Source organism: Coloeus monedula (genome assembly GCF_965178545.1).
Source record: "Coloeus monedula genome assembly, chromosome: 21".
Lineage (NCBI taxonomy): Eukaryota > Metazoa > Chordata > Aves > Passeriformes > Corvidae > Coloeus > Coloeus monedula.
Genome location: NC_138801.1, coordinates 4,477,931 through 4,500,229, shown reverse-complemented (window position 1 = coordinate 4,500,229; position 22,299 = coordinate 4,477,931). Strand labels below are relative to the sequence as shown.

The following is a 22,299-nucleotide window of genomic DNA, read 5'->3' as shown; positions in this document are numbered from 1 at the left end:
TTCATGCACTGGTGACTCTGACATTGGCTGGTAAATTCCAGATGTTTCTCTGGAGCAATCAAACACAAAAAAATAACATCCTTTCTGCTGGGTATAGTCCCTGTTTCTGCAGGCCAAGGTGAGCTGGCACACAGTTGTCCTGTTCCCTGGCATCAAATTAAGAGCTGACCTCCATTAACACTGAAAATGGCCTTACAGAGACCTTGTTTCCCAGGACACATCACCCCAACCCATGGACATGCCTCCCATCCTTCAGCCACTCCTCTGGACACATTAAAATCCAAGTATTTGCTTTAGCAGTGTTTACAGGACAGTCTGTATCATCTGTGCACTCCATTTACAAACTCTGCAACTCAATCAGATCCATGAATGAATTCTTAAATAAAAGTGATTTCATGCTAATCCACATATGTGCTCTGAAAAAATAAAAAGACTTTGGGAAAATTGGTTGCCTGAGTTAGATTTAAAAAAAAAAAAAAAAAAGCTAACAATTTCCCTTTAATCTGCTTAAACAAAGGCCAAAAAATGTTGAATTCTTGCTCTTCCAAGTAATTAGGTTCTAATGTTAGTGCTAAAACCCCCTGAACAACAGTGAGGTGCTATGCTCCAATTGCTACTTTGCAAAGGATTAAAACAATCAGGGGAAAAAAAAATCAAATCAGGAAAGCTACACCTCCTCAGCTGGTAAAGTCAGCTCTTAGAAGTAACCAAAGAATGTAATGAGTTATGACAATTTTGCACAAAAACCTTAATCCACACTTGTCATTGTGCAGAAGAAAGTTCCCCCATTCACTGCAATGACTCATTAGCACTTGCTGCTGATAAGCAAAGCCAAAAACATCCAGAAGCCAAGAACTTCCTCAGCATGGGGAAGGAGGAGGCTCATCAGACACTGCTCCAGGAGGAAGAAGCTACACATGGACGGCACGAACCCAACTCATTTCAAACACTGCTGAATCCCAGACTTATTTCATACAGCAGGAGAGTTTATACTGTTTCATAAATGCCATTACTCCAGGCTCTGCAAATAAATTAATCTCTTTTTTGTGGGGGACCAGGGGCGACTGGCTGTGGTACAGGCAAGGAGAGATTCTGTGGTTCTGAACATGTCGTGATGCAGATTTTTGCATAGCTTAAGTTCTCCAATTTGCCAAGCTTTAGGCAGTAAGAAGGTAAAAACAAACACAATAAGAAGTTGCAGCAAACAAGACACTGACACAGTCAATGCATTAAGGAAGGAAAATGCAAGTAATTTTAAATCATGTGAACAACAGTTGGACTCAGGCATTTAATCTGCTTACGTCCTTCAGAAAATCCCAGCGGACATGTACACGCATCCTTTGAAAATGGGATCCAGGCTGGCTGGAGGTAATCAATTCTTCAAAGTCTTTCTTAGATATGATTATTTTTAAATGCAAAACTTGTCTTGACCAAGAGGCTTAAAATCTGACTCAAACCCAACTGTCACCTTTTACTTTTGTGAGTAGTGTAAGACAGAATGGGGAATTCATAGGGTTGTGAAATCTTCCCTTTAAATGAAATCACACATACAGCAAAGCAGAAATCTTCTAATTTGCATTAACAACCTTCTGAAAGCACTTAAAGGTGACTTACTATGACTTTTTGGGCTTAGATGTCTGTTATTTTGTACTGCTTTTCATAGACCACTTGACAGAAGGAAAGTTAAAACCACGTGTTCCAGGATGTTTTACTCTGGGAACTCTACCAGGACCATCCACACAGGCAGCCTTTGCTTCTCTTCCCAGTCAATGGGATGTCAGAGAAGATCCCAGACCAATGGAATAAAAGAGCATTGACACACATAGCATTGTTTTGTGCCCCTATGCCTTTTTTCAAGCAGACATCAGGCTTTTCTGAGCACTCAACAGAAAGATTCTTCAACATACATATAATGACTCAATTAGTATGACTGCATTGGGGCCTCAAATATAAAATAACAAGCAACCTAATCTAAGGCCAAATTCTTCTGTAGATTTGCCCTTCTGAGAGGACATCTGGTAAGACATCTTGTGAAGGGATGGACATGAGAAATCAGACACAGAGAAGTAATGCAAAAGTGTAACTGGTGATGACTTCAGAGAAAACTGAGAAACACATGATAAAGAAGAGATAAAGTGCACTCCTGAGGCTGTCTGGAAAGAGGGTCAGAGAAAAAGTTGCTGTCTGGAACTTATTTTGTAGAACTGAAATACATAAATTTAGTGCCAAAATAAGCACTTACAAAATTTACACATCTCTGTCCAGTTTTAGCTCAAAATACGATAGTTCCTATTTATGTTACAGAACCTCTTGCCCAGCCTCAGAAAAGCAAAGCACTTGAGGATGGAGAAAAGTCTAATTTTACTTTGCCAACAAGCACTCCTAACTTCTGACGTCCCTTGCACATCTCAGTTTTCTCCTACATACAAAAGATGATGGTTGGAATGAGCATTTACAAACCCAGAGGAAATAACGCAAAGCGGGGAAAAGCAAATGGCAATTGATTTGCTCAGACACTTTGCCTATTTTCATCTTAAGAAATTAATGGAATTCTCAGAATTACACACAAGATGGAATTTCATGTCCTAGAACAGGCATTGTTCCACCTATGAAGGGCTGAATAGTGTCTAGACAAACTCCCCATCGCTTCTCCAGGATGCAAAGGTTGTTCAGAAAGGTTTGAAGTCAGACTGCAAAAGATTGCACCCAGTAACCCCCATTTTACAGCACAGAATTTAAACTCTTTATAGACAGAATTTCATACTGTGAACTATCCTAGGTCTCAAAAAACATTTAACAACTTCTCATTGCAACATCCTGAGTTAGTCCCATTCTATTCAAAAAGGCTTTAAGTAACTTCATCAATGCCTGCATCCTAATCCAGATCCATACGGACCTCCTAATCCAGATCCCTAAACATCCTACTCAGAAAAGAACAACAGACTCAACCAACAGGACTTCACCTCATTAAACCTTATCAAGCACTGAAACAATTTCCCCAATGTAATTTTACTGGTCCGAGAGGAGATTTTTAAAACATCTTCAACAGCAGGTTTGCACCAACTTCCCTCTCCCATTTTTCCTTCTTCTTTCCTTCATGACAGAGGTTCATGATTTTTAAGGAGGTATTAAAATTGTATTTTAGACACAAAATCTTTACTTAAAAAATGCTAATAGTATCATTCAGGGGTTTGCATCTGAATGTGCAGAGCCAGCCAGTCCATCAGATGCTCTCAAAGGCTGTCAACGCTATAAATCAGCACTTTTATTTTAATGTAGAAGAGCGATTTTTTCCAAACATGCCAGATTAATACTACAAAAGTCAAAACAAAATAAATCTACTTAATGAACATCAGCAATAACTAAAATTAATTCAAAACATTGCACTTCAAATGAAGCCGTGTTATGAACACACAGAAAATTCAACACTAGAACAAAGTAATAGAAGTATTAGTTGCAAAATCTCTCTGCCATTTTGCCAGTAAGTGTACACATCAATCCTTTAGTCCCTATTAACAATGCCTGGAACATGCAGAAGACACCTTTGAAGCCAGTTAGAAAATACTGTTTAGAAAGGCCTAATTATCTATGCAAAACATTCACCGAGAAGTTTCATGCTAAAACATCAGGTTGACAATGCAGAAATAATTCAGGAACCATTTCTGTAGATAAATAGTCTTGTACCATCTCTTTGATTCACATTAAGGCCCCCCAAAAGACAGCAATATAGGAAAGTAATTCATTATAAATGCCTTTCAATTCCACACTGGACAGATGGCTTCGCTCTCTAATGTGACCTCTCTTTTTCATTTTTTTTTTACTTTTACTGGATTAGATCCAGCAATCCAGTGTTAGCGTGATGTTTAGCAGCTCAGCCAAGACTTAAATAGCATTTATCCCACACAGTGTTTCACTTGCATGCTGTTCATTTTTTCCACTCAATACAACAATTTAAAGATTAGAAATATAGGTATTATAATAATAATTTTATTTTGGAAGAAAGAAGATTTTGCTAGGTGATCTTGGGAAGATGGAGAAAAAGAGAGAAGGGGGGAAAAATACACATTTGTAACATGAAAGAGGTTAATCTTTCCTATACACTCAGTGGAGAACACCACACGTAAGATGAAAATAAACTCTACAATTCTGCTGAATCTGGATTCATGATATTCTGGAGAGCAACAGGGGAAACTCTCCACACATCCTCTCACTTACTAACATAGTATTTACTTGCTCACAGATTTTAAATTTTTTTTTTTTTTTGGCTTTCAGTTCATATTTTCAATCCAGTTAATAATTTCTTTTCACATGTGTGATATTTCAGAAGCATGAGCTGGCCCTGCTGCACATGTTGGGTTGGTTGATGGAGGCATCGGGGGACAGCGTTTGCCTGCACTCGTTCCAAGACCTATGGAACAGCTATTTTTTGCAGAAACAAGACTTAATATACAACTTAAAGATTTTAGCAGCAGCAGGATTTAAAATACTACAGACTTATAAAGAGACTTAATAGTTTTCAGGCAGCCTGATTAGAGAAATAGTACATTTTCACACATACAGGGTAATCACAGTTCTAGTGTGATTTATTCATCATGGAATTTAAGTTTTAATTTGATTCAGCTACCTGCTAGGCAAGTCTCTGCAGGTAGCAAATTCAAGTTGATAGAAGGCTGCTCAGAAGCATCAATTAACAATAGTTATTAAAACAGTGACCTCTGCCAGCTTTGGTGAGATGACACTTCCTGCTTGGATAGGCAATGAAGAGCGTGAAAAGAAATTCAACACCACTCACGCTGAGAAAGTGACTTCATGTCTCGAGACTAAATTAGACAGCTGGCACCATCCCTGACATCTGTACAACAATCCTGGAAGTCTCTGCCTCCTTCTCCAAATTCCACAGGTTTTCTTGGTTTTCTTTTTTTATTATTGTTAACACAGGCCCTTGCTTTTCACTTCTGTAGAACCTCTATAAAATGCTCACAGTTTCCTGGCTCCAGTACTAAACTTGCTTGTTTTGAGCAACTTCTCCTCCAGCTAGGAGTTTCCTTGCCAGGCTGTTTTCTCATACAGTTGTTAACACCGTCCTCTTGTCCTTTCTGAACAAACTGCTTCAGCAGTTTCCTCTCTCTTCTCACCCAATTTCCAAGTTTCTCGTGGTGGAAGATTCCAGCCAGGATCCTCTTGGCTCATCTTTCTCTTCCCTCCTCATCTGTACACTGACTTGGTCTCTGCTACTCCTGCAATGCCTCCATTCCTGCTATAAAATCTTTATTCATGACACATCAGAAAGGCAAAGTGTTCTTTCAAATAATTACCTGACTTCTAACTACCAGGAGGTGAGGTGAGGGCAGAAGGAGCAAATCTGAGCTGTGCACAGTTCTTCAGTCTTGAGGCTAAACCACAGAATGAGCAGGAGGGAGTTTCAGCACTGGAGAGCCTTGGCAATATGAATCCACAGGTGGGAAGAAGTCAGGATGTGTGGGCTGCAAGGAATTAATTTGCTAAGACACAAAGGTCCTAAGGAACAAATTTGTGCCCAACTCCACTCCACCTTCAGAGGAGAAGGAAGACAACACACATTTGAAAGCACTGAAAGATCCAAACCTGAGAGAAGGGAGACTTCCATGGATTCTTACAAATCCGCTTGTTTTCAACTTTGCTACGGATGTTATTTCGGTCATAGAGGAATTATGCTTTATTATTGAGTGGATGCAAAAGATTAAGTTATGTGCCTAAATAGTCTAGCAGTGTTTACACATAAACACAGGGTGGTCTGCTGCAAAAGCATATGCACACAGAGCTGTATCAAACACTCGCCATCTGCACTTCTCACTCACAAAAGGCCAAACCTGGTACAGCACTTAAGGATGCATGTGGAATCGTTTGGACACTTCTCCAGAAGCCAAGACAGAGTGTTTAAGGGTTGGATTTACAAAGACATTTAGAAACCTGAGGCTGTGATTCAACTATTTTCAGGCTTCAGCACCAATAGTGACATAAGGCACTGACACATCCCCTCCTGCACAGCATTCAGCCCCCTCAACTGTGCTGTAGGAGCTGGAGCTCACAACTGAGCTGGCTTGAAAAAAAAAGACATATTAGTTTAAATCTAAGCCAGTTTCATGATTCAACTCCCTGTGTGGCTGCACGCACCGTGTGCCAGCACAGTTCTTGCTGGCACTACACATCATGGGCCAGGAATGCTGTACACTGGGGTCATTCTATTACAACAATAAAATATTGGTTTATGGTAAAATGTTGTTACTTAAACGGCATTGTTTATACAGCAAACACAATTCTGAATTCTTCAGTGCCACCGTGAGTCCACTGCTAAGTGACGTGGTGCAGACCTGCTTGGAATGTCCTCAAAAGTCTGAGCTGACAGTGATGGCACAAATGAACACAGATTCTGCTGCTGAAGGCTTTTGGAATGCAAACCTGCCGCTGAATCAAACAGTCTCTGGACATCTGCACATTTACATTAAATATGAACACACACCTCTGTAAGACACTCTGAAAACACACGTTGTCGGTACATACTTTGCTTTTTAAGACAGAGCAGAAAGACATCTGTTCACAACACTGAATTCCAGTGCACCACCTTAAAAAGCGTAGCTTTCATGAGGAAAACTTGGAGTTACAAATAGAGACCTTGCAGTCCAATTCCCAGGGGTATTTTATTATAGTACTGAAATAGCTTTCCTTGTACTTATGTGGAATGCTCTTCAAAATGCCTTTAATTCACAGCAGTAATCACGAGAGGAATACGGATATCAGAATGTGTGAAAACTGGTTAACAAAGCAAGCGTGCATCTACTTTACAGTCATCACCAGGATCCTGCCTGAGCCTGCACTGGTCTGTGCTTTATAGAAAGCATTAACTCCTTTATACACATCTTGAGAGGAAAACCAGCCCTCCCTTAACCATGCAGCATCAGTGGTACAATAATTTCAGAACCAAAACTCCACAGCACATACGTATTTATATTTCCACTTCTTCATGAAACACAATGTTGCACCACAACCCAACAATAAATGCTAACACAAGTAATTTCCAGGGGTAAGAATCAGAATTATTACATCAGTGTTTATCTACAAAGATTGTTCCTGAATTATTCCTAACTTGTCAAGCAATTTGTGCCCCACACATCAGCCTAAATTTGCACATGCACACACGTTTCCATACAGCAGAGCTGTCTCAGAATTCCTCAGGAGAAACTCAAGCCAAGAGACCCAGCCAGAGTCCTTTAAAAAGGAAAAACAGCCTTTGCATACACCCAGAGCTTTCCCCATGTTGTTCCAAAGCTGGATAATGCCCCTCTACCCTCTTGGGGTTCATCTGGGGTTGCTGGGTCAGTGCTCTGTGGTGAACCCCCCTCTCCTGCACTCCCAGAGTTCTGCAGTGAGGGACAGGGGGTTAAGCTGATGCTGATCTCAGTAAACACCAGACGGTGCTTTGTCAAGGGCCTCAAAGTAAGGCATCAAGTTCAGTCCTGCTTTGAGGCAATGTGATGGGCTGGGATGGTTTCTAGCCCACCTGCCCAGCCAGATTCCCAAGGGAATTGAGTGGGGCTGTCTGCCATCTGGGAAAGGCCCCGCTGTGTGGACTGACCACCTGATGGGATCCTGACACTGTGCATTACTCCACACTGCCACTGAACTTGAGCTCAGCCTTCTCAAGCTAGAATTCAGTATTTTATAACATGCTATTTTCAACTCTGCTACTGAAGATTTACTGCAACAGCAAAGCCTTTTCAGTCTCTTTCTGTGTGCTTTATTTCTCCCTCAACAGAGCAGAAATTACAGTACTTACCTCCTTTTATGAACAGCAACAGATGATGCATGATACCTATTATTTATTCTATACTTATGAGAAGCAGCGAGATTTTATCTTTGGGTGCAGCGACTGATGAACAGGAAACACAGGATGTTGTGCCCAGTTAGACCTTTAATAGACTGGGCTTGACCATGACAGACACTGCTGGCAGGAAGAGATCTTAGTGATCATTTCTCCTAGGCACACCAACTCCCAGAACTTAGTGAAGGCATCACAAATTCCAGAGGCTGGGAGGAAGGGAGGATTAAGGATCTAATCCTCTGGAGAATAGCTAATATATCAAAACAGGAGAGCAGAGCAGACCCTTTCATACACAGGACCAAAATACACAGAACTAGCCAGTAAAGACTCAAATTTTAGGCTTCATCAATAGACTTCAAACAGCCACTCAAAAAAAAATCATCCACTTCAAGATCTAGCACTTTGTTAAAATTATAAATTGTGGTATGAACAGGCAAGTCTTAATATCGCTAGTTCTGAGGGTACTTAGGATACTTGGTATCAGCCTCTAAGGATCCTTAAGATCAATTTGTTCTTCTGTAATTAAGAGGGAAGCAAAGGTGAAGAAGAAAGCAGAAAAGATGAGATATAAACGTTGTACAGCCCACTGCAATTTATTACACAAACGTTTACCCATTTCAAATTTTGTGAACACTTACTTTAAGTTTTCTTGAGGGAATTTCATAATGAGTCCTGGTTTTTAGCTCTTCAGAATTATGCTCTGACCAAGTACTTCGATCTGCCTGTGATACTACAGAGATAAAAATCTATCTTACAACTCAGAGGTTTATCAAAAGACTCCTTCAAGGTCATCTTCACACTTCAGTAGAAAAACTGAAGATAACAAGTACAATTAGGCATTTATAAACTTAAGACTCTCCCAGTATAAACATTTAGGAGACAAGCCCTTCAAAAACATTATTTTATAAAAAATACGCTTTCATCACTTCTTCCTCCAGCATGACAAGCTGTTCCTTAGGTTGAGATTTTTTATAGGGCTTATGGAAATTAATTGCGTGGCTTCCGCTGAAAGTCAACGTGGGGGAGGAGGGCGAATTCCCTTGAGGAAATTCTCTGAGAAAAACTCTTTCCTTGAACAAGAAAGTTGGCTAAAGGAAAGGACTCATCATGGCTCTAACTCCTGGGCTTGGTGAACACAGTCCAGACATGGCAGCAAAGCGACAGCAGAAATTCACTGCACCTTTCTGGCCATTTTCCCACTCTTGTAATCAGATTCCCTCTCATTTGTTATTTCCACTCACACAAGGATCATGTGCAGCCCCAGCAGAGATCAGACAGGTTTTAAGTTCACTGTGGCTTTTGAAATGTTGGAGCTTCTGAGCTGGAGTTTGAAGTCCTTCATGGGGCTGAGAGCTGGACTAAAGCCAAGTACCACAGTAAGAAATACAGAAATTCAGAAGTGTAGTCCTGTACCTGCAACGCTTGACACCACCTGCAGAGCTTCCCTAAAAAGTAAAACCTAAGCTAGCAATAATGCCAAACATATCTAAAGTAGAATAAGCGCTGCAAAACTTCCATGTCTGGTGCAATCAGGGAGAAAAGCTCAGCCTACTAAAAAATAACATGATTCTGTTTATGTAGGTAAACTAAGAGAGAGAAGTGCCCAAGTGAAATCCAAGGAATGAAGATCTCCCAAGGTAAGTACAAATATGATAATTAACAGTGCCTAGCTTAGGTCCTAAATACGTTTCCCTATCCACTTCATGAGTATCGAGCTCAAAACTCGTGGAGAGCAAATTCCTTTAAGGAATGTCAAATCGGTTATTCAAAGTAGAAAAATTCTAAATTGTCAGATAATTTCTAACAGTAAATAGGCAGAGATTAGGAAAAAAAAATAAGGACAGTCTATGCATTCACAGTCCTTTATTAAAAACAAACAAAGAAAAAATGAAGACTGTCCACTGTAATGTGACTGAGTGGTACAAAATAATCCACCTGTCCCTGGGACTGTACTTGGTGAAAAGCCAACATCTGTACTCTGCCAAACGACATCTCGAAAGTGCTGCCAGGGAAGGGCCAATAAAACATTTCTTGCAGACCCTGCAGACAACAGGAGCCTGATGAACCCTTTCTGATCAGCAGCCCCAGTGTCTGGCCTGTCTGTCAATGCCAGTGGCTCTCAGCAGGGAGTGGTTTATTATTCTAATAAGGTGCTCCAGTAAAGAGAGGGTCAGCCCTGAATCACTGCCATGAGAAGATTTAATTAGATTTTTACACTGGCTAAAGACATTCCCTGCACACACACACAAATCTTAAATTTGGAGATATACAACAGTGTATTTTAAGGCAAGGTTACTCTTCCTTTTGTTTTTAACATCCTGTTTCTGTTTCTCCTTTTCTTGAGACAGCTGTTTACATTACAGTTACACTGTCCAAGCTTAAAGTTTTCTTCTGGAAGAGTTCACTAATTTTCTGATGAAAAACTCACTAGGCAAACCTCCTGAAGTACTCCACCTAATACAGAGCTCTGTAATTTCCTAGGAAAATCTCTGAAAACCCATACCCAATTAAAAATTAGAAAAACCCAACAAAACAACCCAAATTTGCTTCATCACAGAGTAAAAGCTGTAGAACAGTTTGATATTGAATACATGTACACTGCATACCAATGTATTATTGTTAATATGCTGTTTTAATTAAAAATATCCTGGATAAAGAAGAGAAAGGGGCTCAGCTGTATTAGTCCACACAACTGCAAACTACCTGTATTAGCAGACAGAACGTTCATTAAGGGTAACCTCATATCAAAGATTTTTCTAAAAGCCACCAGAGGAACGTTGAAGTCAACCACGAGCGCCAGGGCCATTAGGGCTGTATCAATCATTAGGAAACCATTATCTCAAATTCATGCTGCTACCAGGATACGGGTTCACCCAGTAACATGACAGCAAATTATATGATTAATTAGCTCCCACATAGCTACTGTGAATCAACCAGTTGAAACCGATGCCCTACAGAAACAGATAAAATATTACCAAATGGTAGCTACTGGCTCAAAAGATCTTCCTGCAGTTACACTTTCAAACACTGGTGAATTTGCAGATGTTTTAAGGGAGCTCCCCACCCATGCTCACTTTGCATTCACTCCTCAGTGCACTGACGTGCACTTCTGTGTTTGATTTTTCTTTCACCATTTAATTATTTTCACTTTTTTTGCCTAACTGCAATCGTGAAGTTTCCTGTAGATTCAAAACATAAACTACACTGGCATTCATCTAATGGCACCCGTTCTTAAGAGCACTTCAGAGGCATTTTCAAAAAGGAGACAAAATATATGCCATTGACTGTATTGTGTAACTATTTGGCAAAAGACACAATGAGACAAACATTGCACAACAACTCTGAAAAGGACGATGGGAAAGCTGGAAGAGAAAGCTTAACTGAGAACAAAACAAATTAAATTACATCCACCACTGAGAACCTCCCTGCTTTGACTGGTGTCCTGCAACCCATCCCATCAGCTGAGTCAAGTGGTGAGAAGTCAGCAACAGCAAAAAAACCAAAACATGGGCAAACAAAACAAATGGCTCATTTTATTCTTTTCAAGGGCTTTAAAAACCCCTAGAGCACATGTGTGTACAAACACTACCCAGTATTACAGTGCTCAGTGCTACCTGACACCTGGAGATGCTCTGCTCACTCAGAGCTGAACTTTTCTCAGTACATCCTCTCCTTCACACTCAGGAGATGGGAATGAACTAGTTATTTAGGATCTGAAAACAACAGAAGTCAACTATGGAGAGACCTTAATGTGAGATAAAACAACTTCATCCTTGAAACTCTCCGAAACAAACCAGAGCAGGTTACGAGATAAAGAGATATTTGAAACAACTTGAAATCTATAGACCATCCAATAACCAGGTTCTCTGTGTACCTTCTTCCCACCAGCATTTTAAGATATGTTGAGAATTTCAGCAGAAAGAATTTGAGAGATTTGCAAAATGCACACCTTTAAGACCCAGTACTTATTTACTGACACATCAACAAGGCAATTAGTGCAAAAGCAAACTGTTCACTTGCATTAAGAGCTTTTTGGTGGAGAGTGATGCCTAAGACACCAAAAATTACCTGGCTTTAATACATACAAGCATAGAAACAGATGATTCAATCACGGCACTGCTGAGAGATGCAGAAGTACAGAGCAGAACAGAAAGAAGGATATTACACTACTCAGGCTTCAATATCAGAATCTTTATCCCTATCGATGACTTCATAAAAAACTGAGGGAAGACAGCAATTATGGAACAACAAAAAGAAATTAGTAGCAGCAGATAATATTTTAGTTGTACTAGCAAAAATTATAATTGATTTTCTGTCTGTGGTGTTAAAGTTGCTATCTTTGCTCTGAAAATAAATTTTCATTTAAAAAGCATAATCACATGTTAAAATAGTTCTACCTAGCATTTTCTGTCCACAGGCTCATTTTACAAGAGGGATACAAGAGCCACCATTGCTTTGTCACGTCAAGAAATCCATTTCACTTCCTTAGGAATACCTAAGATTAGAAAGCATTAAATTTGTTTATCATCTACTATGCTGTAAAATCATGTTGTTGAAGAAGGAACCTTTTGTCTAAATGAGGAGCAACTTTCAAACTAGAAAAGATCATGGAAGCATCAACATAGAAACTGTTTTTAAGCCAAATTTCAGATTTTACAAAAATCATGCAACTGTTACTTCAAATGCCAAGCACTCCTCCTTGTAGCACTCCTTTCAATTAACTCATCAGCTTCTCACTGTGGGATTTTGAAGCAAGCTACTATAATCTACATTATTACTTAAAGTAGTTTCTTCAAAAATATCTGTTTTCTCCTTCCATCAGCCACCGCCCTCAAACCGTCCTTCTCAAGGGTTCACAAGCAGTGGGCTTTCAGCTCTTTTCAAGACCTGTCTACATGGCACACACGAAATCTGTCATGAGCAAAAGCATCATCTCTGCTGAGCAACTGTCAAAATGCAAAAGCTAAAATGAAAGAAGGTTCTGCATGTAAAACAGGGAAGTAGAAAAGCCTGGGTTTTGGCTTCAGGGCAGCTCAGCTTTGCAGGGCTATTTTGGACACAGAAACTACATTCTAACTTGAAACGCATCAAAACCGTAGGGTATTTTTTGCCACTCCTAGAGCACATTTGATTTTAATACCAAACACTGAATACAACAATCAGCAAAGGAGCTCAACAATTCAGAGGCCACAGAAGTTTAGGCAGCTTGACACACACTGACAGGCTCCAGCCAGGCTTGTGTGTAATTATTTCATGTGTTGGCACTTTGTCTTCCATCACTGAAATGAGCACCTAAAGGCAAGAACACAAAGGATACAGGATAATACATCACCACTCACTTACCACAACAAATGCTGACAGTGGATACTCAGAGCTTCCTATTAGGCCTTGCAAATAGGAATTATCTGGTCATTCATTCCTCACAACGTGTCACTCCTGGACTCTGGATTTTAAAAAAAATTACTTGGTCTTGAATAACCAAAATTAAAAAGGAGAAGTCCAGACTCTTTCCCTGGATGAAGGCATCTGCCTTGTGGTGTGGTTAATGCCTCCTCTTATCCCAGCTTTGTACCAATATTGCTCGAGTCACTCCCAGCATTCCTGCACAGCTTCCAGATGATAAAATTCTCACCATTCCCATGGGGAAACTGAGGCACAGAACAACTCAACAAAACAGTAATTTGCTCTACAATAACTTGCTTAGGAGGCACTGCATCTTTTTTAATTGCTTTCAAACACACATGGCACAGAATGAAAAGGCAGAACACTGTTCCACAATCAGGGATTGGAATCAAAGCATTACATGCAACAATGGAGCATAATGATCCTACACAGAATACAATCTTCATTTCATTTCATTCCATTCCAGGCAAGCTCAGTAAATGTTAAATAAGTGATTCACTACTTTACCACAAACTCTGTGCCAAACTCTTACTTTCTTTCCCAAAACTGAGTTTCAAAGAACAATCCTGAGCAACACAAAAGCATAAATTTAATTTCAATGCAAAAACTGCTGCATTAAGGTGCCTTTGGTTGCTAAAATTAGAGGGCTTACTATAGGATTCCCCTGGCCATGACTCACAGACAATAAAGACACGGTGTGTAGCCACAGAAAAAAGCCAAAGCCAAGTCTGCCAGTGTTAACAAGGTCTTCCCTGTCCAGTTTTCACTCCCTATGTTACCCATGCAAAGGCAAGAATTGGGTCAATACACAGACAATGAGGTAAATGTATCTATGTCAATTAGCAGCGTTCATCACGCTATTGATACACTTATTTTCACAATAACACACACACACGCTGCTGAGTAACATCACTGAAATGGAAAGGATGGTGTTACTCCTGTGTAGGTAAAACCTACACAGCAAAGACCAAGTGCCTTCCAAAATTAACCCATCAAGAATGGAAATAACAGTAGAGCAGCATCGATAAAGGGATGAAAATTGAGTTACTTCACCCAGTGAAACTTCTAATGGTTCTGTTTTATTTATTTTTTCCCACTGTGTGTTGGGAAAAGGGGCCTAGAAAATAACTCTACCAAAATACTTCAAATCATTTTAAGTGAAGATTATATTTAGAGGAGAAAAACTATGAAGTCATCAGCTGGAATTTGCTACCCCAAGCTTTTTTCATTTAACCCATCCATAGGATTTCTTGTAAACACACAAATACCCAGAGAATGCCCTAAAGTGAAATTAAAAAGTAATAACAGTTATTTTTAACAGCAGGTAAAGAAAGCAGAGCAAAGCAGTTCTCCTGTGTATCCTCTGTAGTTAGAAGGGACATTTAGGCATCCTCTCACACCCTGCAGTCCAGCCATGAGCACAGCCAGAGCCCGGCACCACCACGGTCCCCAGGGATGGGAACAGTCCCCTGAGCTCCCAGGACACCCCCATGGTGCAGTTCATCACTTGGGAAAACTTCACCCTTTGTAGAGTTACTGCTGAAACGACATGGGGCTTTAATTGCCTTTATTTTTAGGTAAGATTTGCATTTTTGAAGTGTTTTTCCTGTGACACAGACCTAGACCTTCCTTCTCCTCAAGGGTACAGGGTTCCCATTTGAAAGCACTTTTATCCCCCCTCCCACTGTTGCTGCTTAGTTCTCCTCTCAGACAAAGGTTACTTTGTAGAGGTACAAAAATGAAGTAATTAATTAATACATCCACAAAGATCTTATATCACATTACACAATATGATTATATAGTAAAGCTGGTCTGGCTGAGCCACCAAAATACAAAGACCTTCTCGCTCCACATTATTCCAGCTCTGCTCTTCCTGCTCCTCATCTCTGACAAGGGAATATACAACCAATGCAGATGGAAACATTTGCTGTAATACATTTTTGAATTTGGCAAGAGGCAGTTTTAATTTATTCTTTTCAGATTGATTGTCTGCTGCAGTCAAGCAGCCTCAAATCCCCATCCCCCAAATAGCAAAGCTAAAAAAAAAAAAGGGAATTGGGGGGGGGGGGGGGGTGGGTTTAAAACAATCCTATTATAAAATCACAGCTTTAGCAAAAGCTTTGATATCATTATTAGATTCATACAAATTTTCTCTCTTATCTAGCTTGTTCCTCACTGTCTTAATTAGTTCAACCACATGTAGTTTGTGTTCTTTTTAACTTTTTTTTTGACACAGAAACAAGCAGTTAAACTAGTATTTGCAGTCTTTAATTACACATTAAAATCTTCATCCTTAACTTTCTTTGTTACTGAAAGTACAGGGATTCCCTACAGTGCAATATTAATGTTCTGCTCTAAATGCTGCAAGGGCATCTTCTAATGGTTGGGACTGTGGAACAACTTTTAATTAATTGCCACCTTTTAATGGCACAGTTCTCACACAAACATTACCTTTAAGGCAAACATACATCAAAGAGTCAGAAATTTGCTCTTTCACAACAGAGCTGTGCTCCCCAGTAACTCTAAACTCACTAAGGGTCTGCTGCTCTGGATCTGTGCATGTTCTGGAAACAGCAGATCAACACTGCTACATGGCCCAGAGTCTCCAAAAAGATTCATCTTTTCCACTTCCCAAATACAGTGTTCCAGTTAATCTTCCCCAAAGTAGATGGGAATGATTTCAAATCGCTGTGCTCGGTCACACAGGGCTCCACATCACACTCACAACAATCCTATTTGGGGGATTATTTGTGGAATATGACAACAAAATGTCAACAGCCACCAGCCCCAGGTGCTTTCTGGCTCATGTCTCCGTGACAGGCACGTGCACAGAGCTCATCACATTGGTCCACAGTGGCTCACAACACTCTCGTAACAAGAGCTCTACACCCAGTAAAGAAACTGTGAAATCTTAATTGCATGCACTCTCTTCCCACAGTACTTGGTTAGAAGAGCTGTTGAAAAGTAAATAAATAAAATAGATTTTTCCTCCATGTTAAAATACACTGTGAAGTTTCACCTCCTAACCAATGTTTCCTGTCCAGAGAAGCTGTGGCTGCCCCATCCCTGGAAGTGTCCAAGGCCAGGCTGGATGGGGCTTGGAGAAACCTGGGATAGTGGAAGGTGTCCCCGCCCATGGCAGGGGGTGGAATGGGATGAGCTTTAAGGTCCCTTCCAACCCAAACCATTCTTTGCTTCTTTAATGCATATTTCAGTCATTTACTATGGATAAAGCAACATCCAAGATCCTTTTGTATTGTATGGATAGAAATTATTCTCCTGTTACTGAATATCATAAGGAACATTCCGTTTTAGTCAAAGTATTTCCTTTGGACAATCTGTGTTGATCAATGCCTGCTGGTTTTTTGTAACTACTTTGTAAGAAAATATGCAGCTGCATAGTACTTAATGGAATGAAATTAAATTCAGCATATAAGTACAGCCAAAAAAAAAAGCATTGATTTGGCATAACAAAACAAAGAAGATTACTGTATAAGCCCCTGCTGCCAGATATATCAACACATTAGGAGATTAAATCAAGATTAAAATGTTTAAAAGAACTGTGTTTCTAAAGATGCATAGAGCAGCAAAGCTCGTGTTTTTTGGTATCTAAACAGGTTACAAAGTACCTGTGAAGTCCCAAAGTTAACATGATACATAACCCAAATGAACAGCACCGAAAACAAAGCAGAGACATCAAACAATTTAAGAGCACTTATTTTAAAATTTACCTGTTACATTGAAATAAAATTTCAACTGGATTATTCCCTTCTGCCTTTTTTGGAGAAGAGTTTGATAAGGTATCTTTGGCTACAAATAGTGAGATGACCACTGTTATATCCCAGGTATGTTACTGGATTTGATCTCTCTGGAGTTGCCTAATAAAGCCCTTCATGAAATCAAAACTGTACTGTGGAGTTTTTTCTTTCCAGCTACACTATACTGAGTGCTAAACAGTAAATACCACATAACTGAGACAGACTGCCATTACATTTAATAGCAGACTGCTCCCCCCCACCATATTTAAACAAAACACACCCAAAGCAGCAGGATAAAGCAACAGCCAGTCACAGAGCTCTGGACATTTGTCCCTGCTGCTGACATGGGCAACTGGGAAAAAAAAAAAAATCTGTCTTTAAAAGCTTAGACTCATCTCTCATCCAGATGACAAGGACTGTCACTCACTGGTTTTACATCTGAAATCCAAAAAGGACAATCCAACACCCACCCAAGGGCTGCTCCTTTGGAAAACTCAGTTCAAGACAGTTAATGATGTGTTATCACCCTGGAATTGTCCCATATAATTTGTTACACAGATGGGTTCAGTCAAAGGAGATGCTTCCCCACCGTTGGGATTCCACTGCCCTGGCCACACAACCCCCGAACAAACTGCAATCAGTATGGGAGTCAGGGATAAATGGCAACACACTGCAACTCCCACTACAACAGCTTCACAAAAGAGCTCTGCAACAGGAGTTCAACCATTAACTACAGATAAAAAGAAAACAGCACACTGATGTGATCCAAACTGTACACAAGACACCAAATACTAAAATTAATGTTCGATCGACATGATACATAACTGCAAAGTAATTAAACTTATTCTTGTAAATATTATTGTCCTACAGCATAAAGAACTAATTTTTAATCTTTTTTTCTTTCATATAAAAGGGGATTAATTTGTGGAGCAAAAGGGTCACATGTTTCAGCAACATGTTCTTTTACAGTTCCTGTTGCACTGTCTTGCTGAAATCAAGCTAAAGGAATTCCGTGAGAAACTTAAACATGAACAGGGATATGAAATGAGCTCCCAGTATTGAAAGATATTGAAAACTGATCTCTTCCTTATTAATACAATTCCCCATCATGTACAAAAAGGTATCTCCATGTTCCAGAATGCAAACAGAGTTTTAATCTTTAATTACATTCTCAACCTCAGCTCTTCTGGAGAGAAGTATAGATGTGGGCCTGAGGATTATTGCTTTATTACATTATCATCTCCGTGGTATTTAATGAATATTGATACTTAATGCAGCTCTGCCAGTACAGGCAAAGAAGAATTTCAGAACTGCACAAAGAACTTCCAATTATTTTTCTCAAAACAGAAAATACAGCCACACACTTTGCTCTTCTACACTTGAATATTTCAGGAGGAGGCCCAAAGATTGGAGTCCAGCTCCTGATACTGAATTATTGCAATAACAACATTTGGCATGTTAAATAACCCCACCCCTACACCTGGTGTCACACTGAACTGAATCAGATTCCTCATGGAATCACAATGGTTTGGGTTGGAAGGGACTAACACAGCATAATTTAAACATGTTCTCTTAAAAAATACAAAACTTATGAACCTTTATTGGCTTAAGCATGCTTTGCCATTACCTTAAGAATAACCTGCCTCTTTCTTACATACTGAAAATCCCTGAACATAGGAAGAAATTAGATGCTGTTTATAAAACAAAATACTGAAAAAACACTTTCCTCCAAAAAACTCTTGGCAAAGGGCTCATCAGGATTTTTCTTTAATGCAAAAATGATAATTATACAAGTTAAGTTCCAAATAATTTCTTTTGGCACATCTGATGACTAGGTGTATAGTTTTATATATCTATATAAATGTTAAAACCAGCATAAAGCCAGCAACTTCTTAATTTAATACTAAATCCTTCCTTAAGAGTCAATTTCAGTATCCTGAAGAAAGCTCTTGACCAAAGCCAATAGAATCTGACAGAACTAATTATATGACAGAACCATTAAACAGGTAAGACATTAATGCTATGACAGAACAACACTTTGACTATGCTGGTATTGAATCAAGCTCCAACAAACACAAGAGTCTGGGATATCTGTACAGTTCTGTTCCAAATCCAGATGAACAAATACCTGCTGAGCCAGGAAATTAACTTTCTAAGGAGACCACTCACTATGGAGCATCTTTAGCTAATGCAGCTCCAAAGGATGCAGGAAATATATATCTTTTGAATATATCCTTCTTCTCTAGAAGAATCATCCAGATGAATTCTGAAGTGTAGACAGCAGATTAGAGACCTCCTCCATCTCACCCAGAACAAGCAGCAGAAACAAACTGGCCAGTCAGAGTCTCTATATCCTCAAGTTACCTCCTAAAAGAAAAGTTATCTCCACAGATTTTTTTGCTCATTTATCTCGAACAGTATCATAGGCAGCAGTGTCTTTTCCTTTATTAAAAAAAAAAAAAAAAGAAAAGAAAAGTAATTTTGCTGGTGTGCTCCTAGCCACAGAGTACAAATTTACAGAGATTTTTACTCAATCTATTACAATATTTTCACTGTCATGTTAGGGTATACATCAGACCACAAGAGATTTACAAGACAAGCTGAAGAGCCTTAAAATAAAAAAACTGGACTCTCTTTTACTCAAACTTCTCTGTTCATTGAGGCTGAAGTTGTCAAACAAGAGCCAGACTTCCACTTGTTTATTGTTTATAGTGTGCTTATTTCTCCAAAACCACAAAGTGACAACAAATGACCCTAAAAGGCACAATAAAGGGCAAGAGTCTCAGTTCCTTCTGTGGTGATCAAGTTCTTGTTCTGGCAATTTTCTTCCAGACAAAGACGACAGAAGATTAATCTGGGAGCACTGAGAAAGCCCCATGCAACAGAGCTATCAAAGTCATGGAGTTTGCAACCGAGACCCCTAAAAATTCCCATTAAAACTAACTGACCCTCTTGTGTGTGCCACTGAACTCTGCTGCAACAATACAGACAACATCCTGGGCTTCCTCTTTTCTTCCCTCTCCAGCTCACAGTGGCTCACTGCTGTTGTTTTCCAGCTGGACAGTGACACCCCAGATTCCCTGGGATCCCAGCAGGGTGATCCAGCAGCAGGAATTACCGCTGTGGGCTCCCTGCTTTCAGCATCCCCTGAGAGAATTCTGCTTCCTCAGGGTCTCGGAGACAACTTCTTAACTGCAAATTTGCTTTTGAGATGTGGTGCCAAGCAAAATAATACAAGATTAATTAACTGCACCAATTACTACATTTCAAGAGGAAAAGAAAAGCTATGCCATCATTTCTTATTGTCTTTATTTATTGATTCCCAAGCAGGAGCAGCCACCCTGGTTTCCAGCAGGGCTGCAGGCAGACGCTTCCCCAGGCACTCAGAAGGAGCTGACAGCTCTCAGCACTTTAGCAAACACTGCCTTGAGATTCCTTAACAGAAGGAAGGAACCAGCAGCCAGATGAGAGGCATGTGAGGGAACGCATCCATTAGCACGTACAGGGAGATGTCTTGTTAATAGAAGACAGAAGGAGGGACAAAGCAGGCAGAGAAAGCAGCCAGCAGTTAGTCATTTTCTCACACAGATCATTTGGCTGGGAATGAGACACACATCAATCCAGCCTTCCTTTCTGCACTTTCAGAGCCAGGGAAAACCAATACTGAAAAGCAAAACCGAACACCAAAAGGCCTCTCTTCAAAACTCCTCAGCACCCTTAGAAATAACAAATAACAAATAGTGAGAAAATGTAGATCTTCCTTATAGTGGTTGCATAGGGCAGAGAACTTCCATTTGCAACACCACCTTTTGGATTCAAAATTGCTGCTGCTGTTTCATATATTTACTAGTGAAAAACTAAAGCTTCTCACCTCCAAACCAGAGCACATCAGAAGGCAGCCTAAGGCTGGGGAGGAAAAGGGGTGAGAGCCCACCAAGAATCACTTTTGCCATCAGCAGAACCTTTCCTCCAGCTCCTTCTGCGAGCGTAAAGCAGGAAGAGATGGCTGAGCCTCGGAGACAGGCTTGGGTTTGCTTTGTTTGACTGGATTCTTTTAACAAAAGGCATATTGGAGAGGAAAGAAGAAAAGCAGAGCAGAGAGAGAGACTGAAGGCTCAAGTGAACAGTGAATTGACACTGAACTCCATTTTTCTGCTGTATCACCCCCTTTATGAGGAGAAACACCATTTGGGTATGTTTAGTTTGTGGAATATAACCCAAGTCTCGCCCCAGCAGCAAAGATCAAAGACCTGGATGAGCAAGAAAATTGCTCAGCTCGCACCACTGCCACCGAGAACGTAAAGCGCAATAGCAAAAGTTACTCATGCAGTTTCTTCAAGGAAAAGGACCATAAATAAACAGATTAGTAACCTGCCCTCTAATACTACCTTTAACTCAAGTGTAGACATGTTTACTAGCAAACTAGCCATGTGCAAAATCTGCATAAGAATAAATTGGTTTTAGGAGATTCTTTGCCCAAATCATCACCTCTGATACCTCCTGAGTAACTGTTTTCTGCGTTCCTTTGCTGGCAGACAGGAATTACTGCAGTGTTGATATTTGCTCCAACCTGCTCTCCTGAAATGACATTTTGGCATACAGCTGGTTTCAACTACTTCTGTTTAAGAAAAGCTCTAGATAATACTGTTGCTCTGAACAACATTTAAGAAACACTTGACTCATTGTTACTCAGCCCAATGACTTTTCACTGAACTTAATTTTAATAGCATACATCAAAGCAAAAATAGACCAAGAAATAGTTACCCCTTTCTTGACGAATTAATAAAGCTAAAAAAAAAAAAATAAATCCTTGAATTGCCATGGGAATATTAGTATGCAGGATGCCCTTTCAAGGAGATCTGTAGTTTTGCACCTGGATGTTTTCTTTTTTGCATTTTATAAAGAATGAAGGGAAAAAAATACCACTGCATGATTCATCACTATTTGCATGAAACTACAGCAAAATCAAGATATTAAAATCCATTTGTCACACCTTTTTTTTTTTTAAATACTTTTCATAAGCCTATTTTCATAAGTCTTTTCACAATCTGCTTCTGCCCTGTGTTGGAAACAAGATATTGAGCCCAACCGGTATTTGATTTGCCTTAATATCACTATTATTCTCTTAAGACATACCAAGATAGCAAACAAGAACAAATATGGAAAGGTCAAAGAGAAGCCAGAGAGGAGGCACCCAGTGACAGATAAAGGGCCAGCTCAGCAGAAACACATTTTCCCTGTGAATAATGCTGGAAGTGGTAATAAGATACTGAAACATAA

At 39.8% G+C, this 22,299-nt stretch overlaps 1 protein-coding gene across 1 annotated transcript in view; it reads right to left on the bottom strand.

Annotated features, from left to right (window-relative positions):
- Positions 1 to 22,299, bottom strand: part of MED27 (mediator complex subunit 27) — an 84,231-nt gene that overhangs the window by 27,622 nt on the left and 34,310 nt on the right. The gene's annotated exons all lie outside the window — the stretch shown is intronic.